The sequence below is a fragment of the Larus michahellis genome, chromosome 6 (assembly GCF_964199755.1).
Source record: "Larus michahellis chromosome 6, bLarMic1.1, whole genome shotgun sequence".
Classification (NCBI taxonomy): Eukaryota; Metazoa; Chordata; class Aves; order Charadriiformes; family Laridae; genus Larus; species Larus michahellis.
In genome coordinates, this window is record NC_133901.1 from 34965385 (window position 1) to 34988404 (window position 23020).

Consider the following 23020-nt stretch of genomic DNA (forward strand, 5'->3'; position numbering starts at 1 on the left):
CGCCACTTGAGAGATGGTCAGTTTCTGATTCAGAGTGAAGTAATTGCTAGTTATAAACCACTGCCCGAACAAGTGAATTATGTGTCAGACTTACCAAGCCCAATCGACAAGGCTGGTATTTTCCTATATTCTCCAGTCAAGTTCTGTATTAGATTTATGGGTATGTCTGTACATACGTGTGTTGGGCTTGATTAATTAACCTGTGACTTTCAGCTATGAAGGCTAGCTTGTGCAGTGAATTCTCCTAAAGTGTAATCTAGAAATATCACATGGAGCCATTAAAAGCAATACGTTTTGCTCTCTCACCTCGTGCTCACTTTGGACCAAATGTAATCACTTTCAGCTATTTGTCAGACAGCTGTGCCCTGAAATTCTGACCCTTACCTGTTGCTGTAAATTCATCTTCCACATGCCTGTAATATATGAGCAATGTAAAACGGTTTTAGTTTTGTTAGACCCTGTTACAAAAATAGGAGCAGAGGCATTATGCTCAGGAAACCAAAAAAACCTAAAATGGGAACAAGACTTGTTGTACAAGAAACAAAAGAAAGAAAAGCAAGGAAAAATGCAAAACTAAGGCATTGATCATGTATTACAGATCCATTCAACCAAATATGGCATCACTCCAGCAGGCACAGAGTAGTGCGAGCAGAACTTTAAATACAGTTGTCAAACAGCAGTCCAGAGCTTAAGTGATTTGCTGGACAGGGAACTAAATAAACCAGATATATTATTTCATTTAAAAACAGATTTGTTCCATAAGGCCTTCCTGTGAAATATTCTAGATCATATGAATCCTTAGAAGTCAGCATTGATTTTCCTATCAATGAAAACTAAGTGAGAAAATATGCAGTGAAATGAGAGGGATCATCCAAATGATTCATGGGTTATGCAGTGATTTCAGTTATTTACAAACCACTGTTTTTTCTGGAATTACTTTGTTTCAAGTCCTTACTGCAGGCCACCCGACTGGTATGAACATCATGAAAAATATTTTCAGTCTAAATCACTACTAAACTGGCAGAAGTCATGCCTGAGAACAGAAAGCATCATCATTTCATCAACAAACTTCCTCCCACACTTTAATAATATCCTTCTTTAATTTTCTACCCTGCTTCCATAAAGCATGTACTTCTCATTCCTCTATGCTGAGCATAGCAGACGATGGGCTGACGGTGTTCACTCTCTGAAAACTCCATTAAAAACGCATTAAGATTGTGATACAGAACAATAAAAGCAATGGAGAGCTCAGTTCCTGGAGAAATGTACTGTATGTCCTCTCACACGTACCCAACATGGCACATTATGCAGTTGGGGTGCTTAATAATGATGAGGTGTTGTAGATATGCAAAGACAGAGTGCGAAGCCCAGAAGTTAAAATAGGGATTAGTAATGTATTTGTTACTATTATGTGTCAGATTCATGAATAAAGCACGATAATCTGTGATCTATTTAAAAGGAAAAATATAAAACTTGTCTTTTATAATATTTAAATTACAATGCATAGTGAGACAATACTTAACCCTATTATTCTACTGAGGACTAGGCTTTTTTGTTCTTATTTTCCCTTTCCTCTCCACTTCCCTGCCTACTCTTTATTCAGTTATATATCTATTCACATGTATACAACAAAGTACACAACTGCCAGCACAGGCTTTGGTGAAGCTGAGAGGAACTTTATTGGACACTGACTCTTCAGATGCTGACTGACCCGTTTGAAAAACTGCATCACGCTGGAAAATGCAAACACCGCAGTCGTTAGCAACCTACATCTTTCATCAAAAATTCTGCTTTCCTGTTGCCTGCTTGCTGAGACAAGCAGCTTGTGACCATGTTTACAGCAAGCTTTTGAGAAGAACCAAGCAGAAATGTGGGCTCTAGTGGTCGCAGTCTGAATTTCTCCTCCTTTTAGCATAACAGTTAGCAAAGTTGGAAAAATAAGTATTGTAAATAAATCCTGCAATGAAGACAGTCCTCCCTTTGGCCTCTGAGATGGCTTTAATCTACTTTTTAATCTTAAGAAATCACTAAAAACCTCAGAAGAGAATTGTCAAGGCTACTTATTTGCTTCTGTTCCTGCTGCGTGCAAGGATTGTTCAATTCCAAATGAAAGAAATGGGCCAAAGCTGATTTACTGAAGTAGCAATAGTTGGGGCTCAGAAGCAACACCAAAACTCATTGCCACTGACCTCTGTGGTCTTGCAGCAGGCCATTAGAAAACCTCAGCTCTGTAAACAGTGAAAGAAAGGTCCTTAGATCTCAACACGGAGCTCAGAAGGAAAAGCCACAAAGGCAAACAGTGCTAGTAAACCAAGCAGCCTTGGACCAAGCAGTAGGACCATATCAAGGTCCTACTTAAATAATCTTGACCTATCACTGCTTTTTATGTGGATGAAATAAAGACTGGGGCTGGTATTTTCTAACTGCCAACATTTTGTCCTAAAAAATGCTTTTCAAATATGCCCTAACTATATAGAATTACAAACCAGGAACATTTTAAAAATATACAGTATGTGGATTGATTTGTACTTGTCACATTAAGTGATGTAAATTACAGACCCATGGTTTTGTAAGTGAAAAATTACAACATCTCTCAAAGTACATTTCATCTACAGATTTCAAAGTGTTCCACGGAAGTCAGTAAGCGGGCATGTCTGTTCTCCAAAGGGAAACGCAGTGCAGAGGCGCAGGAGACAGCTGAGCTGGTGTCACGGCTTGGCACAGGACTGCTATGTGTTGCACGGCCCGCCTTGCTGTACCGGCAAACAGGCACTGCCTTCAGACCTGAGCCAGCACCCACCCAGCAGGTGCCCGTCCCTGCCCCACTGGCCCATGGCACTTCCCTACCCCCGCCCCCCAGCACCAAGCTGAGGATTGCCGTGGCTTCTCTAAGGCTTCGCAGCAGGCCAGTAAGTCAGGTCATTCAGAGAGTGCCAAGAGGAAAGTGACAAGAAGAATCAGTGGGCTAAGAAAGCACACGCTAGAAGGAAAAACTAAAGATTCTGGGATTTTTTTAATCCAAAACGATGTGAACCCTCCATGATAACAGCTTTCTGTTGATTGCTGTCAGGGGAAAGGAACAAAACTATTCTTCATAGGATAGGACAGGAAGGGTTAAACTGCAGCAAGGGAAATTTAGTTTAGACATTAGGGAAATCCTTCTAGCTGTCAACATAGTTCAGCACTGAAATCAATTGCCAAGGGAGAGTGGAATCTCAATCACAGGAGGGTTTTAAGAACAGGCTAGCTAATTAACTGCCAGGCATGGTTTTAGGTATAATTGCTCCTGCTGGGGCAGGGGGCTGAACTCCCTGACCTCCTGAAGCTCCCTCCAGCTCTACCTGCATTGATCATAGGATCTCCAGAGTACCAGAATAATCTATGTCCCTCATAAATTATATATAGGCAGAATATAAAAAACCCAAACAAGCATAAAAGTTAATTACAGATGCTTAAGACATCTAATGCTATTTTGCTGTTATCTTATTATAGAATTAAATCCATAATATTACCTCAGTAATAATAATATACTATCAACACTTCAATCTTATACAACTATGGATATTTGAGTCCTACATTGTAATGTACAGCACAGCCTTATTTTCATATTCCATACAATTACAGTATTCAAACTTTTCATTCACAATGTATCACGATCATATTTTTGTAGAAACTCTAGCAGGACCTGTGTGTTTTACATGCACATTATCCCTGTATGGATACAGAACTGCAGGAAAGTGCACAGGGAAAAAAGATGGTGGAAGACAGTTCTTTGTAGCACTCCATTCCGTTCATCGCACAGAAAAAACATCTATCAATAACGTGGTATCTCAGAGAGACGAGTCCTGACCCAAGCACTCCTGACCAGCTTCAGCTTTGTTTCCAAGTGGCACATTACAAGAAATATTCTTGCAGGATACTTCTTCCACTATTGCACTATTCTACATAAATGAAAAATTCAAAATCATGCAATTGAGACTAATTTGACACAACCCCTTTCTCTACCTCATCTGTCCTGAGCATCGCTGTCATGCTGCTATATTCCGCTGTTCTTTTTTTCCTACAGAAAACGGTTTAAATTTGTATTTCTTTCATTCCTCAGATCTAAATGGTTAAGAGGCAAAACTAAATTAGCTCCTTTACTTTAGGAAGTCCCATTCTCTTTGTTAATTGGAATTGCAAAGGAAAAATTATTTAATAGAACTAGTTTTTAAAAACTGATTAAACTGAAATATGCAAAAAATGTCAAACTTTCTATGAAAACCTGGAAAATATTTCTAAGAATTCTGCACAGAATTCTGTAGTTAATTCAATGACTGGAGGGGGCTATATACATTTGACACAAATCAGTGGAAGTAGATATTGTTGGAAGAATTGCCTAAACTCACTTTATAATTCTAAAACATGCAATATAAGCAATAAAGTTGAACGAAAATCAGTTATACAGCTGGAAATAATGGAGCGAACTGTAACCGTACGCCATGACTCAGGTCATAGTGCAGAACTTGCAGTACTTTCACCAAAAATGAAAAAGTCCTTTAGTCGTGTCTAGAAAACTACTTCCACTAACAAAGGAAAACTCACTTCATTGCGAGGTCACAAAGCCAACCCCCCAGGAGGATGGAGACACTCTGCTATAACTCCAGATCACCATGTGTTACAGATCCAGTCAAACATGTACAATATTTTCTACAAAACAACCACACTCTGCAATCATCCCTTATGCATTACTAGTGTGTGGTATGCCCCCCATTTATCTCCATTACCACACACAAAGGCCATCAGAAAAAGACAGCCAAATGGCAGCACAGAGATAATTAAACTTGATTTATAGGAAGATCAATAATTCTGCATAAAACAAAGTTTCTTTGAGCATACCCACAGAATTATATTATTTTATGTATCTGTGTTGAAGGGGTTCATCACCAGCAGCACTTCAGGCAATGGCAGGCAATGCTGCTGTACTCAAGTACGGAGACATTTAGGAGTGACGTTACACACAAGCATACACAAGCGGTAGCTGGATCTTAGGAAGCCTGAGTGTGATCGTGGCAGAGGGAGACACATCACAGCATTTACACAAACAGTGCTTTGGGGGCTGCTAGACCCCACGCTAGGAAGTACAAAGACACAGATTCTTCCCCCTTCTGACAGCCAGTTTTTTGACAGTCCCCACAGGAGAAGTTGTGGTCGCAAAGCTGAAGCTTCATCTCGCAGTGAGTCTCAGGCCAAGTCAGGGTGGCAATCTCAGTACACCACCACACCCAATGGCACCAGGAAAGCTGGGTGGAAGAAAGTCAGGTCCCCACTTAAAAGCCTCTATCCAGTCTCCCTGTATAGTGGGAAGAGCCAGACCTCTCCAGGAGGTTGCGCAGAGATCCAGGACAAGTCTTCACTAGGTTCCTAATTGCTTTTTTGAAATCACCCTCTGGAAGCATCTCTTCCCCTACATTATACAAGCTCCGTGGACAATGCAGACCCATAACTTAACAGTAAACAAAGCTGTGTAGCAGGAATGCCTTTCTACCCAGAGAAGCCCTAAGTGCATAAAGAAGTTATCCAGATTTCACGACTCAAATTATATACATCTTGTAATACCATTACTTCTTGGCAGTTACTTTTTCATTTCTCATGTTATATGCCATATTGGGTAATAACAGTTCATATTTCTGTTTATAGTTTCCATTTAGTCCTTTAATATTACAGTCATACTGCTGGTTCCAAATTTTTTTTTTTTTCCATTAGTTTTTAATTGGAAAATACTGGTTACAGGATAAATCAGTCATTTGAGTCAAGTAAAGCTTTTTTTGTTTTGCTTTTTAAAATAAAATGAAGCATAGAGCAATACATCAACACATACATACTGTCAAATACTTGAACTAGGTATTGAAACTTGTAGAAAAAATACTAATAATATTAATTTTTACTCAAGCCTGGGAATTTAATAAAGTAACAAGGGAAAACTGGAATCAAATTTAGCTAAATCCCAAATCACTGTAATCTCTACTACGCGCATCGGTAACCAGTAGCTGCCTCTTTCTTGTCTTCTCTTTTCAATTTGAGACTCTGGGTACCAAACCAGAATATCTGACAAGCTCTGGGTGCCGTTTTCCTTTTTATTGTACCGCTCTGTTCTGTATTTTTAATTTGTTAAAACTACACAAATTTTTTCTTACATTACAACAGCAATTCTGAAGGCTGCTGATCCCTCAGTGAATACCAAACATGAAACAGGCTGCAGTACATTTGTCAGCGAAATCCCTATAGCCTTTTATTTATCTGAGAAAGCTTTTTGATAAATATTTCAAAGAACAATAGATGAAGACATCTTGAATGTTGAGTCCTTATGCTGTAAACAAGGTATTTTTTATTTCAAAGCAAATATTTGTTTTATGAATTAAATAAAGTACTTTCAAAAGTTGTTTTCTTTCCTACGCTGTTCTTAAAAAAACTATAATTAATTTATAGGATTTCACTTAACAGTTGCTACCAAAACAGCAGTATCAACTAAATACGTAGCTAGCAGCTTCCATGTCCCCATTTAGAAGTACAGTAACTCCCTATTAATATATAATCATTTCAAAACTTCCGCAGTGCTACAAACAAGGAAGATATGAAACCATTTATTTGGAGTTGCAGCTTTCCAAGAACACAACTGAAAGGTTTCATATTGTACACCACTAGTACGTAATGGACATGATAAAAGGAACATGAGTGTTTACTGCTTTCTTAATGAAGGAAAAAACAACTGGCCAGTTGTTAAACCTAAGACAGCATTTATTAACTTGTTATTGTGTGCTTCTATAGGAAACACAGCTGTACTAACACAAGATATTTTATCTAAGGCTATGCTATACTACCTTGCTGGATCTGGTTCACAAGAAACGTTTGTCAGCTTAAGGGTGAGAGACCATAAAACCTCATTGTGTTACTCTGTTTTTTAAGCTTCAGGTATATTTACCTAAGTGCTACAATGGCAAGCCACTAGAAAAAGAGAATTCCAGACAGGAGAAATACCATTTATTCTAGTTCTTTAGTGACCATGAGGATGGATACAATGATCTGGATTAAATAAGAACCACTACCTTCACTGAGATGTTGTATGTAACTGTACAGTCTTGTCCGGACTTCTATTTTCTTAGCGCTCTTAGATGTGGACAGGTTAAATGTGACAGAGACACAAAACACCCTGCAAAGGGCCACTATGACTGCTTCCCTTAACCAGGAACTACTGGTTCCTGGTTATGGGAGATTCTGTCCTTGCAACACAGCATATGCAGTCTCATCACACTCTACATCGCACTCAATCAAAATCACTGAGCAACTTCTAAAAATTGGTAAATGCAGTCTTTTAGTATCAGTAGTTAAATGCATTTGGGCAAGGTTGATGAAAGCTCTCTAGACTAAGAGAATGGTATGTCTCTAAGTGCTATAGTTTATGACCTTTTAAACAATTGTAACAATTTGGATAATCTGTCACTCCATTTGCTTTGCTGTGAAGAAACACTATTAAATTTACTGAAATTACATTTTTTACATGAGGTATATTTGAGAAAGACAAACAGAAATTATTTCTGACTCACTTTTAATGAGTGCTTTCCAGAATCTGACACATATGAATTCAACTCTGAAGGTTAAATAAAAAAAAGTACTGTAGAATCAGCAAAGTTTGAGCATCCTGAACTCACCCCAGACTCTTTATAAAGCTAGAATTGCAAGTATTTCTGGCAATAATTTTAAGAATTAGTAAGAGAGAGGTATCACTATCATAAATTGCCAAATTGCTGAACTCAAACCTATGATATGGAGCATGAAGTCTCTTGTCCCATCATCCTTGTTTGACTGAAGTCTATCATTTTTTTATTCCAAAGATCTCTTGCTCAAAAGAGTTTTTTGTTTATCTGTTTTTGTCTTTAATTGATCTTTATTGAATGTGGTCAGGGTGTGCTTCACATCATCAACCTATGGCACTATGGCTCCTGCAGAAATCCAACTGTCCTGCTGAGCATTCCTTTGTAAACTAAGCCTTAAGCAAGTCCACAACTCTGTTTCTTACCAAGTTCACAATCACTCTACTGAACATATGGTCTTTTAGCTCACACCCTCACAGTGGTATTTTTGGTTGTTCTCTGCATTCCAGGTTACTGAGCAGATCTTTTACCTTCTCCTGGATTTGTAACCTTTGAAGCCTTGTCATGTAGTTAGAGGCTCTAACTGCTGGCGTGATTACATGTGTTCTACAAATTCTACATTAGCTCTACAAATATTTATTTCCCCGTTCTTGCTGTGCCACCAAGGCTATGCACAGACCATTAGTGTTTCCTTCAAGAGAAAACATGAAGCGCAGTTGTTAATCCAGCATAAATACTGAACAAATGCACTGAAGAGCAATGCTTCACCAGTGGCTAAAAGAACTCTCTCCGAGGGAAGAAGAATGCAGGATAGGGCTGCAGTACATTCACTGCCTCTGCCCTAGCTTATCTGCCCGAAGTCAAGGGATTTAAGACTAAGGACTTACATCCAAATGAAATTAGCATTTTTACAAAGCTCTCAGTAAAGAAAATATTAATATTAATAAAAATAATAAACACATAAATGCACTGGACTTAAGACATAATGAAACAAGCTTTGACCTAACTGCTTCTTAATAGTTGACAGACCAGCAGTTGCTGTAGTTCTAGGATGTCCATTTAAAATACAGAACACAGATTAGATTAATTATATGAAAACAGTGGAGTTGGAAAAGAATTTGCTGAAGTATGTTATAAAGTTAGCAATTAAGATAACTTTCTGTTAGTTTCTGTTACAGAATCAAAACCAAAAAAGAGTTTTGATTCCATAAATACGGCTTACGAAGTCCCTGCCTTCCCCACTCATTCCAGCTCTTAATCTGCAGTTCACTGCATTCCAACTGTGCTGAGATAATTTATTACAGGCATGTGCTATAAATCAGATAAAGAATAACTAAATTCATGGGAGCAGATGCCATATTCTGCACAGACTGATAGATGGATAAGTCTACATTAAATATATTAAGGTAGCCATCTGAGAGTCAGTCAACACAAACCATTGTGTCTCCCATTGTATAACACTGTGAATCAGCCACACAATGCAGCAAGAAACTATAGGTATCAGACAAGCCAGGAACATCTCCAGGCCCCAAACTGTGAAACACACTGGTCTTTACGTGTAAAGAAAACACTAAATGCATGGGCAGTAGGGTCTTACATTGCTTTGAGCTGAGCACAGAGCTGAGACAAAAAGCAATCTGCAAATTATAAAGCCAAATTATCAATTTTAGAACATATTAACTGCACGATGGCTTTTCCATACAAGGAACAACCTTGAAAATTTTATAAGTCAGTATTTACTGGATTTATATAGATCACATCAGGGTGATATATTAGTACGGCTCAAGATAAACGGAAAGGTTATGACTGCAAATGGTTGTAAGATCCACTTAAACCAATTTAACAGACATTCAGTCCAGAAAGGTTTGCAGAATGTGCCTCTAACCTACCTACAATGGGTACAAAAAAAGCTCTCCAAATCCCTGTTGGGAGACGAGGAAAGATCACAGGCATTGTCAGGTCCCAAGGCCCTGACAGATGAAATTTCCAGATGCTCCTTAGAAACAGACCATTCCCCAGACTACAGAGCAAGGGAAAACCCCAAGTGGTCCTTGACAAAAATGATGTGAGAGAAAGATAGCAGCTAGTGCAAAAAAAAAGTTACTTTGTGGAGACAGATCTATGGGGAATTTCGTACCAGCAAGGTTACTACACGTTAGAATATTGTTTCAGATGGAGCTAAGATCAGAAAAGCCTCAAAGTTACTGCTGACTACTGTTTTCAGCTGTAGAAAGTTACTAATTGCACTCCATTTCCTATGAAATAGCAATCTACATCCTGCCAGTGAAGGAGAAGCTATCAAACCATGGTTTCAAATTCACATCAAAAAGATTTTTAAATGACATCGAGTTTTTTACATTTGATAAAGCACAGGAAAATCACCTTCATTGCTAAACATTTTGTGGAATGTCTTCCCTACCTTTGGCAACTGAGTTCTTTTTTTCCTTCTTCCTCCAATATTGCATCTCTCTGACTTCTGCTTTCCCTGCATCGTCCACTCTCACGGTAACTGAAAAAGCAATTTTATTATTGTTGCTAATTGATTGCCATATATATCTGCATTCAGATTTAATTCCTTAGCCATATTATGACAAGTTTGAATGTCCAATTTTAGACTGAGAACATCTGAAATCTTGTCTCATTTAGTCTAGCCCATAATCCATCAAATCTTTTGATTCTCAACCTGCAGGGTACTGTAGCGAAGGAACACAGCACTATTGATGTTTATTTCACAATTCTTCAGCCTGTTCTCTCTCTGAATTAATGCTCTTCATGTGACATAATTCTCTCTGACCACCTTAGGTTTCAGTGTGCACAACCAAGATTAAAATCCACATTTAAGCACTTTCATTCAACATGGATGTACTCTTATCGCTCAAATCTCTGGCTATTTCACAGCATTAGATACCAAACCATTTACACTCACATCATAAACATCAGCAATCACCGACGTTTGAAAGCAGTGATAAAATGCATTTATGTTATCTGCCCTGCTTCTGGAAAGCTGTGGGTTGCTTTTGTTTTTCTTTTCTAAACAACACACGATCTTTAAGCGGGACATGCTGTGCAAGGGCCACGCAGCTGTGGTGAGTGGGCCTTGGCCAGCTGTCAACAGGAGAGGGGGACAAAGTTACCTCATGGGTCGAGATAAAGACATAGAGATCACTTACCGATCGCATGCCAATCACTATCACAGGCAAAAATGACTTTACTTGGTGAAAATGAATTTATTTCCAATTGACATTGAGTTCCATGGTGAAAAACAAAAACATTTCCTTCCCCGCCACCGCCTTTCCCAGGCTCAACTTCACTCCTCCATTCCTGACTCCTCAGCCCACCAGAGCGGTGCAAGGGATGGGGAACGGGGGTGATGGTCAGGCTGTAGCCCCACTGTCTCCCCCCGACACCTTCCCTTGCCCCACCACGTTCTCCCCACAGGCCGCAGGGGACTCTCTGCTCGATGTCCCAAGCACCTCCTCCCCCTCCTCCTCCCTGCTCCCCCACTCCAGTGCTCACAGAGCTCTTCCTCACACTTTTTCTCCGCTTTTTCTCCTCATTCCTCTCCTTTCACGCATTTTCCTCCTTTCTTAAATCCGTTTCCCTGAGGTGCCACCATAGGGGCTGAAGGGCTGGGCTGTGCCCGGCCCTGGCTGTCTGGAACCGGCTGGAACCGGCTGCGCCCACCCAGGGCAGCCCTGGCCTCTCCTCACAGAGACCCCTCAGCCCCGCTGCTGCCCCGGGGTATGGGCACCCCCTACAACAACATTATTTTATAAGGTATTTTTTACAAGTTCTGTATATATTAGCTCTAGGAAGCATTTAAAATAAGAGATATAGAGGAAATGTAAATAGGAGGGGTCTGATCTAACAAAGCACCTGGAAACATACATGAGTCTTGTACAGGACCGAGATCCCGCCACTGAACATTACTCAGTTCTTCCTCAGAGTGAAATGACAAATGAAAATACACCGCTGTTTCTGTCAGCTAATGCACTAATAGTACTGAAGGACAATTCTCAATTCAGTGGGAAAGGCTGTAGGTAAGCTGCTGGGGAAAGCTACAGTTCTGTTCAATTACCAGGAGTGCTTAGAGAAAGGCCAGACTGTATTTCAAAAAACTGTAGTAAACACACCCCATAAATACATTTTAAGAGGTTTAACCAGATCTTTTTTGTCAACAAAACAAAACCAACTTGCTGCTTTTTGCATAGCTTTATGTATTTCCTCATTATTTCACAGGTGCCTCTAAACATAAGACCTGATGTCTATATTTGCCTTAAAAACCATGATTTGAGACTTGTTATTTTCAACCACTAGTGATTTTAATACTACCTGTTGGATTAGCATTATAATCTGTTCCAGGTAATTGCTACGTAGTCACAGGATGAACTGTAAAGCCACCGAGTGACCATTCAAAGGTACCACTGGCGGTGGAGGCCATTTGAAAGACCTGCACACATGACCTTTGATGGTTGGATTTGATGATCTGAAAGGTCCCTTCCAACATAAACAATTCCATGATTCTATGCTTCTACGACCTTCATGCTCTGCGCTTTATGACATGGCGCCAGTGAAGCCATTCTGCCTTGGTAACCCACAGAAATCCCAAGGGCAAACGAAGAGCCCAGTGGAATAGGGAAACCAGACTTAGCGGGTGACAGCCACTTCTGTTCTAGGTCAACTTTAATTCTCTTCTGCCCATTTGCAGTTGGAGCAGCTTCTCTCCAGGCAAGAAAGAGCACCAGGCAAACAGCCTTGACAGGGCTAGGGAAAAACACTATTGCAAATTTTGAAGGTATTTTCCCCTCCTGCTCACCCAAATATCTACATACTTTAAAACCCCCATAGATTTTGACCTATAATTAACTGTCACGTGATTATGACAGTTATTGATTTCTTTCTCACATCAGAAGATCAAATTTAATCCCCGCATTTACCACTGCCGATAAAAGCAAATGCGTGCAGGTCTCAATTCAATCACTTGCTTGGCTCCAAACACATTAGATCTGAAGTGAAGCACACGTGTACAGTCCTTTGTAAGATTAGCTGTTGTCCATGTTCTGAAGCAGTTTTTTAAGTTGTGTCACTAGGTACTCGTTCCCTTCCAGTGTGACCACACACAAGATGCTCTGATTTACAAGTAGCTGAACACAAGACCAACTTTACCATTCATCTTTTATCCAGGAAAACCTAAAAGTCTTCCATCTCCAGGAGCAGAGTCACAAGAAGATACTTTGGTGGTAATCCAGGCACACACTCTTAGATGTCACTGGATAGGTTGTGACCCTGAACTGGCAGAAACTCTGACATGAACCAAACGTTAACCTTCAAGCAAGATTCCCAAAATACCACCAGAACTTTGTTAACTCTAGAGACATGTTTCATTAGGCCACAAACTACAACAATTACGTTTCTTCAAAAGAAAAAAAACTCAGAGTAACATCGAACAGAAATTAAAGTTGTCTGCTAGGGAATCTCCCTCTGTCCACTGTATCCTTACAGCATGTGGTCTTTTTTCCAGCCCTGCTTCCATTTCAGCAACATGTAAGGTCTTTCTGTGCTGTAACAGACACACATCACCACCACACCACTCCCCAAGTCCCTTTGGGCCCACCAAAATACATTTTCTGTCTTTGAGGTCTGGTTGCACGTCTGCCTCCTGCTTTTCTGCAGAGTCACCCTTTCTCCAACAGTGCCATCAGCTTCTCTCTTGCCAAGTCAGCGAGTTGCCCTCTACATGCACAATCCTGCTCGGTCTGGCAAACCTCCCTCCCCTCAAGGAAGGATGCTAAAGCGCTGCCAAGGAAGGAGCAGTTCCTATCCCATCCCGTCTTCTCCACCTGCAGTAGTCGGGACGGTACACTGCCATCAAGCAGCTGAGATCTTTTTCTGTTATCAAGACCTTTTAAAACAATACAAGCTTCATTAGCAGATACTAAATCTGCACACAGCAGTTAACATCCACTGCACTCCTCTTACCATTGAAGATTAAGAGAAATTACGTGACAACAGGGGAGCCATCAGCTGGTGCTACAGGGCTGAGCAGTGCTGAGTGATGCTGATCTTGTTCAGCTGAGCCTGGAGATAGCTTTATCTTAACCTTATTTTAAACCCTAGAGAGATATTGGGGGGCGGGGGAGAAGGAACAATGCCACCTTCTTGAATGACCACAGCTTTCAGGGGCAAAGGCATGTCCACTGCCCCAGGGCCAATGCTCTCTGCTTGTTGTATTCCTCCTCTGCTGCCTTCCTCCAAAGGCAGAGGAGGCAGGGAGCAACGGACCACTGACACAGCAAGCACAAACTACCTGCTACCATTGAAACCACTCTGCTCTGGAAAAAGGGTGAAACAAGCTGGTTTACTCTAGAAAAAGTGAAGCTGTGGTGTAGAAGACTTGGCAATTGCCTTGGTCTGGGAGAGGTCAGAAGGGTGGCAAGAAGGAAGGAGACAAGGGAGATGGCAGGGAGCGCCCAGCCTAGCCACCAGGGTGTCTAATCCTGGCTCTGGTTCACATAGACAACAGCAGTGTGTAGTGCTGGGGCAATGACATCAGCTTCACTTAAAGGAAAATAAATCAGTTAATAACATTAATATAAGAACAATGAAGTCCTAGAGGAGGTTATAAGGGAGGTTCTGGAGTTCCACAGAAGGCAAACAAAGTTAAGCAAACATCTCTGATCTTGACTTGCTGCAGACGGCAGCAGAGCTTTTCTTGAGGTGCCTCTTTCTATGATTCTAGTCTTTTATTTACATGTATTATGTACAGCTAAGTTAACCAAATACCACGTTCTAAAATGGGAATTTTATCTTCATTGGAATGGGTTTTCATCTATCCTAAATTCAATGAAAACAGTAGGCGATGCTATTTCAGGATGGAGTTTAAGGAAAAAAGCTTCTGCTTGCTTAACTGATTTTTTTCCCCCAAACTGTGTTACCAAGGGTATAGTCTATGCAATAATTAAATAATTAACTGTTCTCAGACAACTTTCTGCTTAAATGACCATGGATTATATATAACAGTGTTCTGTGTTTTGCTTAGAGATGAAAAAATAAATCTAGAGGAAAAAAAAATCTTAAAAAGATGAAGAAGATGACATAATTAGTACCATCTGTATGGAACTTGTAGCCTCATAAAGGGTTTTACTGCAAAGAAACTGTAATGAAATGTTATTCCAGGATTTTACTTTTTAAAAAAGTGATTCAACTGGGCAACATCCCCAGCTTTTATAGATCAGTGTTGCTCCACAGACATCAATGGAAACATATTTGCTCTATTCCTAAAATGAAAGAAGTGGTAACTCCAAGAACCTACAAGAGTTTTATTTGAAGTGAATGCCAGCTTTTCTACTAACTTCACAGGATGCCTTCAAAAGTTAATTCAAATTTAAAGAGATTATAATACACATTTCAGAGTTCATTAAGAAAATTTCACAAACATTGTTAGTGATATAGACAGCTTAATATTTTGTTAAATTAATTTAAATAAAATTGGGGTTTGTGGTCAATTCTGGAAAGGTCTCATGTGTTCTAAACTGATTCTTACAGATAAATTTTATAAATACAAAAAGCCACTTGTATTTAAAACCCACTGGAAAAATAACGAGTTTGGTTGTAATAATCACCTTTAAATAGAATTTACATTCTCCAAAGGCCTCAGATAGAAAGAATCATGGAAAAGTTCATTTCATAGCCTACGACGTGGGACATGTCAAATTAATTGTAGCCTAGATAGGCTTTCCTTTTCTTTTATCCGTTTCACTCTAAACAATCATTCCAAAGTTATTACATTCCTCGCTTCCGTAAACAGAAAGAGAAATCAAGAGGCAGAGTTCTTTGTTCCTAACCAAAAAAAAACCCACCAAAAACCCCAGCAATGTGCCATGATATCCCAAAATATCACCCTATGTTCCAAATAACAATTTCTTAAATGTGCTTTTCACTAGTTACTCTATCTACTTTGCATATTCAGTTTACAATCATTTCTTAACCTCATCGGCTACTATGATACTGCTTTCCATTCTGCATCACCATGGTTATATTATTATTACAAATTATCCTGCCACTTCATTAACACCAAATGCTCCAGTTCAGCAAAATTACCTTGTCTTTAGTCTTACCTTTTAATCAACAAACAAGGTCAGCTCAACCTTCCGGGGTAACCAAAACCCCTCCGATTATCTACCAGCCCATAATGCAAGTCACTTGTATCAAGCAATGTTAAGTATAAATTTTCCCTTCTGCAAATCTAAAACTCCTCCACAAAGTCACCGAGTTGATTACTGTACTCAGTGCAACATATGTAACATGCAGCAGCTTTATAGTTCATTTTGTTGTCAGTACCATTATTCTTATATTAAATGAAAGGCCCGTGTTGTTTGCTAGAGTAGATGATACAATTCTATTTGTGACATTAAAATCTGCCGTTATATTATAAATCTATTTTCTCTTTCTGGGTGTGGAGGCGAAAGGTGGGAAAATTTTGATGCTTCCAGCACCATGAAGCACTTCGCATCATCAAGCAACAGGTCTGGGCTAGAAATAAAAATGGATAATTTTGAACATGCTCAGCATCGTTTTTTTACTGCCAGAATAGGAATTACATGCTTCTGTAAATTTTTTATTGTGGAATGCTAGTATTTTTCAGCCTCCACAAGCAAATGGAGATGATGCCATTGAAAAAGCACATCTGCTACTAGTGAGTGCAGCAAGAAAGACAAAAAGTCTTTAAGTCTATTTTTTTTTAAAGTAGATGTTTGTAAAACCAAAGCTACTCCGGACAAATTTTTTGAAGACGGGAACTCGTAATTATTGAAAGCCTTTAAAAAATCCCTTCGTAAAAAAAATAATAAGGTATTTTTTAAAACTTTGGTACAATAACATTTCTTGGACATGGAAGGCATAGGAATTACTATACACAACTACAGAGTTATCTGAGTTACATACTTCTAAGCCTTGGTTTTACTGGCATAAACGTTTGTGTGCTAGAAGCCAAGCTTCTGAGGAGCTAAGGAAGGAGCCCTGGGCCATGGAGGGACTGGATGACAAAGGGAGAAAGAGCCATAATGTCCCCGCAGAACAACCAGACAGGTGGTGCTTAGCACATAAAGGACACAGGGGGATTCTCCAACACAAAACCCAGCTTCCCCAAAATTAGGGATGTGGAACTGAGCAGGACCCCTCCCCGGCTCGTTAGGGACATCCAGCCTTAATGTAGTCGACACCAGTTTGAAGCCTTTTGTGCTTTCACCAGCACTAGCTTTCAGTTTAAGAGGCTCTTTTCTCACCCTGCAATCATATCACTTCTTAAGCTAATGAGGTCTAACTGCACATTATCACGTCTTTGGTCATGTCTGACAGGGCTCCTAGGATTCATTTACAGTTCTTAGTTTTGTATCTCATTAGTGACTCACAGTCATCATGCAACAGGACTCGTTCATTTGAATTCTGCTCCTCCTCCTCCATTTCTTCTAAATTCCACCTGAAATTATTTTTATTCCCTAAATTAACGACCTCGAATTGCATTTCTGTAGTTCATTACTGAACTACTTCCGATTTCAATTATTTCCGGTCATTCCATTTTACTAATTTCCTTCTCAGACAAGGTTAGCAGCACAATCTTACTCCCCATCACAGTCATTCATTAAACTGTGACGCAATGTTGGTTAACCAGAAGTTAAATCTGTGTAGAATCCTGTCTGTTTCTGGTTCTGAGTTTTTAATTCACCCCCCTCCCCCTGCAACAGGGGCTTAGATTGTGATCTAAGTCACAATCAAGCATAATTGCAAATTCATGATGAGTCAGAAATGGTTTTTTATTCACACTTAAAAATGGCAGAAAAACAAGAGAAATTTTAAACCTGAAGGGAGCTTTTGGAAGAATGGTATCAGCAATCAAAAATACATGCTCAAAGTTAAAATGCCACCTCTGCCTTCATTATAACATCATTACTTTGATGCTACTCTTGGTTGGATAGTGTCACAAAGCTCTCAGTCCTTGGGAGCAGCAACGCTAGACTCAGATTGTTATACAGGATGATTTTACACCTGAAGTGTACAGAGGTTTTATGACTTTTGCTTAGCATTCTGTACTTGAACAAAAATTAAAAGGTCACCTTTTCAACTTCTCTGGGAAAAGACTGATCACATTAGGACTTGGGGCATCCTGGAACAAAACAGGAGCAACTTAATGTTGACAAGTTCATTTATCTTTTGATAAATTCTATCAATGAAAATGTTAACAATAAAAGTGATTGCTCATTGAAAGAAAGCCTTCATACTTTGTTTTTCAGACAGGATGAATTTGGTTCGTAGAATCATAGAATAGAATGGGTTGGAAGGGACCTCCAGGGGTCATCTAGTCCAACCTCCCCTGCAATGAGCAGGGGCATCCTCAACTAGATCAGGTTGCTCAGAGCCCCGTCCAGCCTGACCTGGAATGCTTCCAGGGATGGGGCATCTACCACCTCTCTGGGCAACCTGTGCCAGTGTTTCACCACCCTCATTGTAAAAATGTCCTTCCTTATATCTGGTCTAAACCTTCCCTCAGGTGCGTCAACTGCACCACACAGCTTGGTGTCATCTGCAGACTCGCTGAGGGGGCACTTGATCCCACTGTCTATGTCATTGATGAAGATATTGAAACGTACTGGTTCCAGTACGTTTCAATGAGGGACACAACTCAGTGTCGTACCCAGTGACAGAAAAGAATTTAAATGCCAACTGCGATGTCCAATTTTAGCTGTGAAAAATACATAGTCAGATCACTTAGGAATTTGAAAATGGCATTTCTTCCTTGGCTGTTGTGTTTGGAAAGAAAACTAGGTACCCTTGCTGAGTTAATTGCAAAACCCAAGTTATACCAGTTTTATGATTGACACCACTGATAGATTCAATCGTAACGCCAAACAATTTTATGATTTGAAGTTACTTGCTTAACTCCTGTTCACTCTTCTACTGAATTTGCTCTGTAGTATGAAGTATCATTATTCCAGGGTCATGTAAGAAGGATGACTTTTCTTAAAACTTAAGATAAAAGGATTTTCTAAACAATTAGCTGGATGTGTTCCCAACAAGATTCATGACCATAATCTCTAGGTTTTTATCACTGGTTAAGAAAAAAAAACCCCACAAACAATAGATTAAAATAATATGACTTCACACCATACATTTCCAGGTTACAATAACTGCTTTTTGTCTGTAGACTACCTGTAAAATATCTGTAAATCTTTAAAAAATACATCTTCAGTAATCCTTAAAAATCTTTAAAATGCTCCTATAAATAATTTGGCATTTTTCTTTTTAATTGTACTTCTTTCTTATTTCTGATGCACATATGCGTTTTTTGCAAAATGAATGCCTGTCATGAACAACGCAAATGCTAAACGGGCTTGGAACTACTCAGAAAGAGCCTGTATAGCTGAAGAGAAAGAAATATCCATTCCATTGGCAAGTTAAGACTTTCTGAAGAAACTGGAGTATCGAGCTGTCTGACTAGCAGAAAGGAAGATGGATGACTCTTCTTGAATTAGATGCTTGAAACTTACTTCTGCTCAAAAGAGAATATAATCAATTTGGGAAGGAGTTGAGTCTAACACTGGGAATGCTTTATCGTAAATAGCAGATTCCATTTAAAGGTTTTAAAGTTATTATTACAGCTTAACCTTCAAAATGAGTAACAGTTTATTTGTGCAGTTACTCACTGAAATGGGTTGAGATACCCAGTTTAAGAAATATTCTACCCTGTCCTTTACGTCCTGCTTTTTGTATTTATTATTAGCTCAGTTTATTACTCATCTTATTTGTTTCTCTTTAGGTTTACAGACAGCAGATTTATTACCTTGCACTGGCATCCGAAGGGCATGTAAGAAAACATGAGCTCAGACCATCCTCTGCAGGTAAGAAGCTACAAATGGACTCTCTCAAGCAAGCACTTGGTTTAGCTTCTGACCTTACTCTGTTCACATATAACCTTCCAGAAGGAAGCACAGTACTCCAGCGAGCGTCTTTAAAGGTCATACCCTGGGAGAAGGGGCTCTATACTATGATGGGATAATTAATTCTAACTCTCCAGGTGATGACTCCTGAAGGCTCAGAGCCACTTCTACTCTTCGTAAATTAAATTAATTAAGACCTGGCACTAAGCCTTTTCAGCAAGGAAACCCGTATCCAGGATACCAGATAGGAAAGGAAAAGTTTCAACAACACAGCTCCAAGTAGCCCACCACACACCGTAGCTATGTGTAACTTTTTTTGGTTTTTCAACTAAGGTATAACACTGGACGGAAGGTGATATACCTGAATCTCAGATACTGTTCTTACTCTTACAATGTTTTCTGGAAGAACTGATGCTCTTCTGCAAGCATCCAATCTGAAAATTTCTATACAATTTATAGCCAGTATTCATACACAAATATGTATTTAATATTGTTGTTTTTTTAAATAGAAGAAAAGTTATCTAATAATTTGACTGACAAAAAACTCCCATCTAAATTCTGGTGCCATTTTAATGACTCTGTGAATAATTCAGCCATCATACAGGCCACGGATTTAATTAATATACAGTCTACAACTGATTTGCTATCAACATTAATTATTGGAAATAAATTTGGATAGTCGTTCTTACATAAACACAGATGCGCACTTCCTTTTTGAACCTGGCATGTGTGGATCTACCTGCTTTGAAAAATTAGGCCTTAGTTCTTTGTTTCAGAAACAGATATCTAGATCACAAGCATCAACCTTCTTACAGAGCAACAAATATTAACTTACTAAAAACTACTATTTTTTTTTACATTTTTCTATTACATTTAAATATCTTTATGCTCAGTACAAGGAACAACTAAATTTAATTATTTTAAATGCATTTATGTTTAATACTTATGAAACTAGCGTTGGCGTTGCAAAACCATATAAATGACAGGAATATAAGTCATGCAAGAGAAAAATGAAGAGAGAAGTTGAGCCAGACAAGCTTTCAAGGACTGTTTTTGTTTACTAAATGTCCTAAAATACTTCATTAAATAATGCAGTGGTGAATTATGAATTTCTGTAAAAGTAAAATATGGCAGAATTTCTAGGGCTGCTAAAAATTATAGTACTATTTTTTATTCAAAATATAATCAATTTTCACTGAAATGCCATGCAAAAATAATGCTTTAATTTAGCTATAGACACGATTCAATAGAATTCAAGAGAAGGAGACAATGTTAAACAAAAATCCAATTTTGGAATATGCTTTTTATGAAATGTACGAATAGATAAAGAAGCTGTGTACCCCTCCAGGCCGAGACCTCCGCCCTCTCAGCCACGAGACTGTCCATAAGAGATGCGCTCCCTTTGTCTTTACCTTAGCTCCACTAAGGAAAGTGCTCTGTTGTCCTTTAGTTTCACTGAAGCTATAGTCTACTGTGAAATACTATTGGGAAATTGATGTTATTGTCAGAAGCAAGTGAAATTACCCAGATGAGGAACAAAAAAGTAGTAATAATAAAGAACTACTGGAATTAACAATCATAATACCAAATAATAATGTCTTTAATAATAATAAATACTTTCATATATTGTCAGCATTTCTAAACTTGGACTTTTAATTTGAGACTGCTTCCTGTGCTACACAGCCTTTTCTTAATTTCTGCTTTTAATAATTCCATTAGTTTTACATATTCTTTAGCCTAGCCATAAGTCAAGCCAAGTTATCATGTAGGTGATTCATTTTCATGGTGTTTTCATTTAACTTGCCAAAAACATGCTAAGTATGTATTAAGACAATGTTTAAAGGTTTGGATATGCTATTTATTTTTTAATACTATGTGATTATAACATATACTACCCAACATTTTAATGATGAATTCATAGATGATCAGAAGATTAGGGTCTAGAGAACAAGTCTTATGAGGGGTTGGTGAGGGAACTGGGGTTGCTGTGCCTGGAGAAAAGGAGGCTGAGGGGAGACCTTATCTCTCTCTACAACTACCTGAAAGGAGGTGGGCATCAGTCTCTTCTCCCAAGTCACAAGTGACAGGATGAGAGGAAGCGGCCTCAAGCTGTGCCGAAGTTCAGAACTCAAGAGGTTTAGATTGGACATTAGGAAAACTTTCCTCACCAAAAGGACTGTCAAGCATTGGAACAGGCTGCCCAGGGAAGTGGTGGACTCACCATCCCTGGAGGTATTTAAAAGATGTGTAGACGTAGTGCTGAGGTACACGGTTTAGTGGTGAAGTTAATGGTTGGACTCGATGATCTTAAGGGACTTTTCCAACCTAAATGATTCTATGATTCTTTTCTATGATTTAAGCCATCCTCTAGAATAAACGTACAGGTACAATAAAAGTAAATGGATGACTAGAAATTGTTAATCCAAGTTTACTATACATACTCTTTACCATCTGGGTGAAAAAAAAAAGACAGCATAAGAGCATATTAGTAAAACATTCCATACATTTACGTTTTAGCACAGCAAAAAACCTGATTTGTTGGCATTTTGGGACTTGCCAATTTATGTATCCCAATATACTTGTAAAATACATGTTTTTCTTACCATTGTTTTTTACTTTAATGCAAAGTTCCCCCTGGCTTCAGAAGGAAGAGCATTTGCATGTTATGCTGATTTTTCACATCCACAAATTCCCTTTGAAGACTAAATATTGACCCCAGAAATACCAACGTGGGAACCCTCTTAATACATTTGACTAAGAATCCCTCTCCTTCATATTATTTCTTGTTGCTGGCTAGTTTACTTGCAAGAAAGAAACCACAGTGCTGCAATATTGCTCAGGATAACAGCACAGAAACCCCCTCAACTATGGCTAACTGCATACAGAAGTGGCACACTAGTTCTTTTTCTTCTACTTCGGCACACAACACACCAGCAGCACCAGCCAATGTTGCAAGGTTGGTGCCACTCCTTGTGTTACAAACCTGTAAATATCTGAGGATAAGCTCTCTTACAAATTATTACCTTACTGCAGTGGGCTGGTTATCCAAGACTACATGTAAGGTACAGAACTTAAAACGTTTAATATATCCAGAACTGAAGCAGCTTTTTAGGGAACAATGCCGTGAAACGAAGATGACTAATGTACTTGGTATTATTCCATCATCAAGCACTTTATTGTTTTTTAAATAAACAAAGCCATATAGCAGGAAAAATAATAGACTACAAGGAGGGGTGACATTCACTGAATAATTGACAGTTGTCTGTCATGTGTCCCCTCCCTCCCTTTTTTTTCCCCCCACTTCACTGTAGACCTTTAAAAGGTTCCTGGAAATATTTCATGTGTTTCTTCCTTTGAGCATATTTTCCTAAATCTTATTTAAATGTGCAGCCACGAAATAAGAGTTGTTCAGGCAGCGATGCAGAGGGACGCATCAGGGACTACTTTCCCAATAAT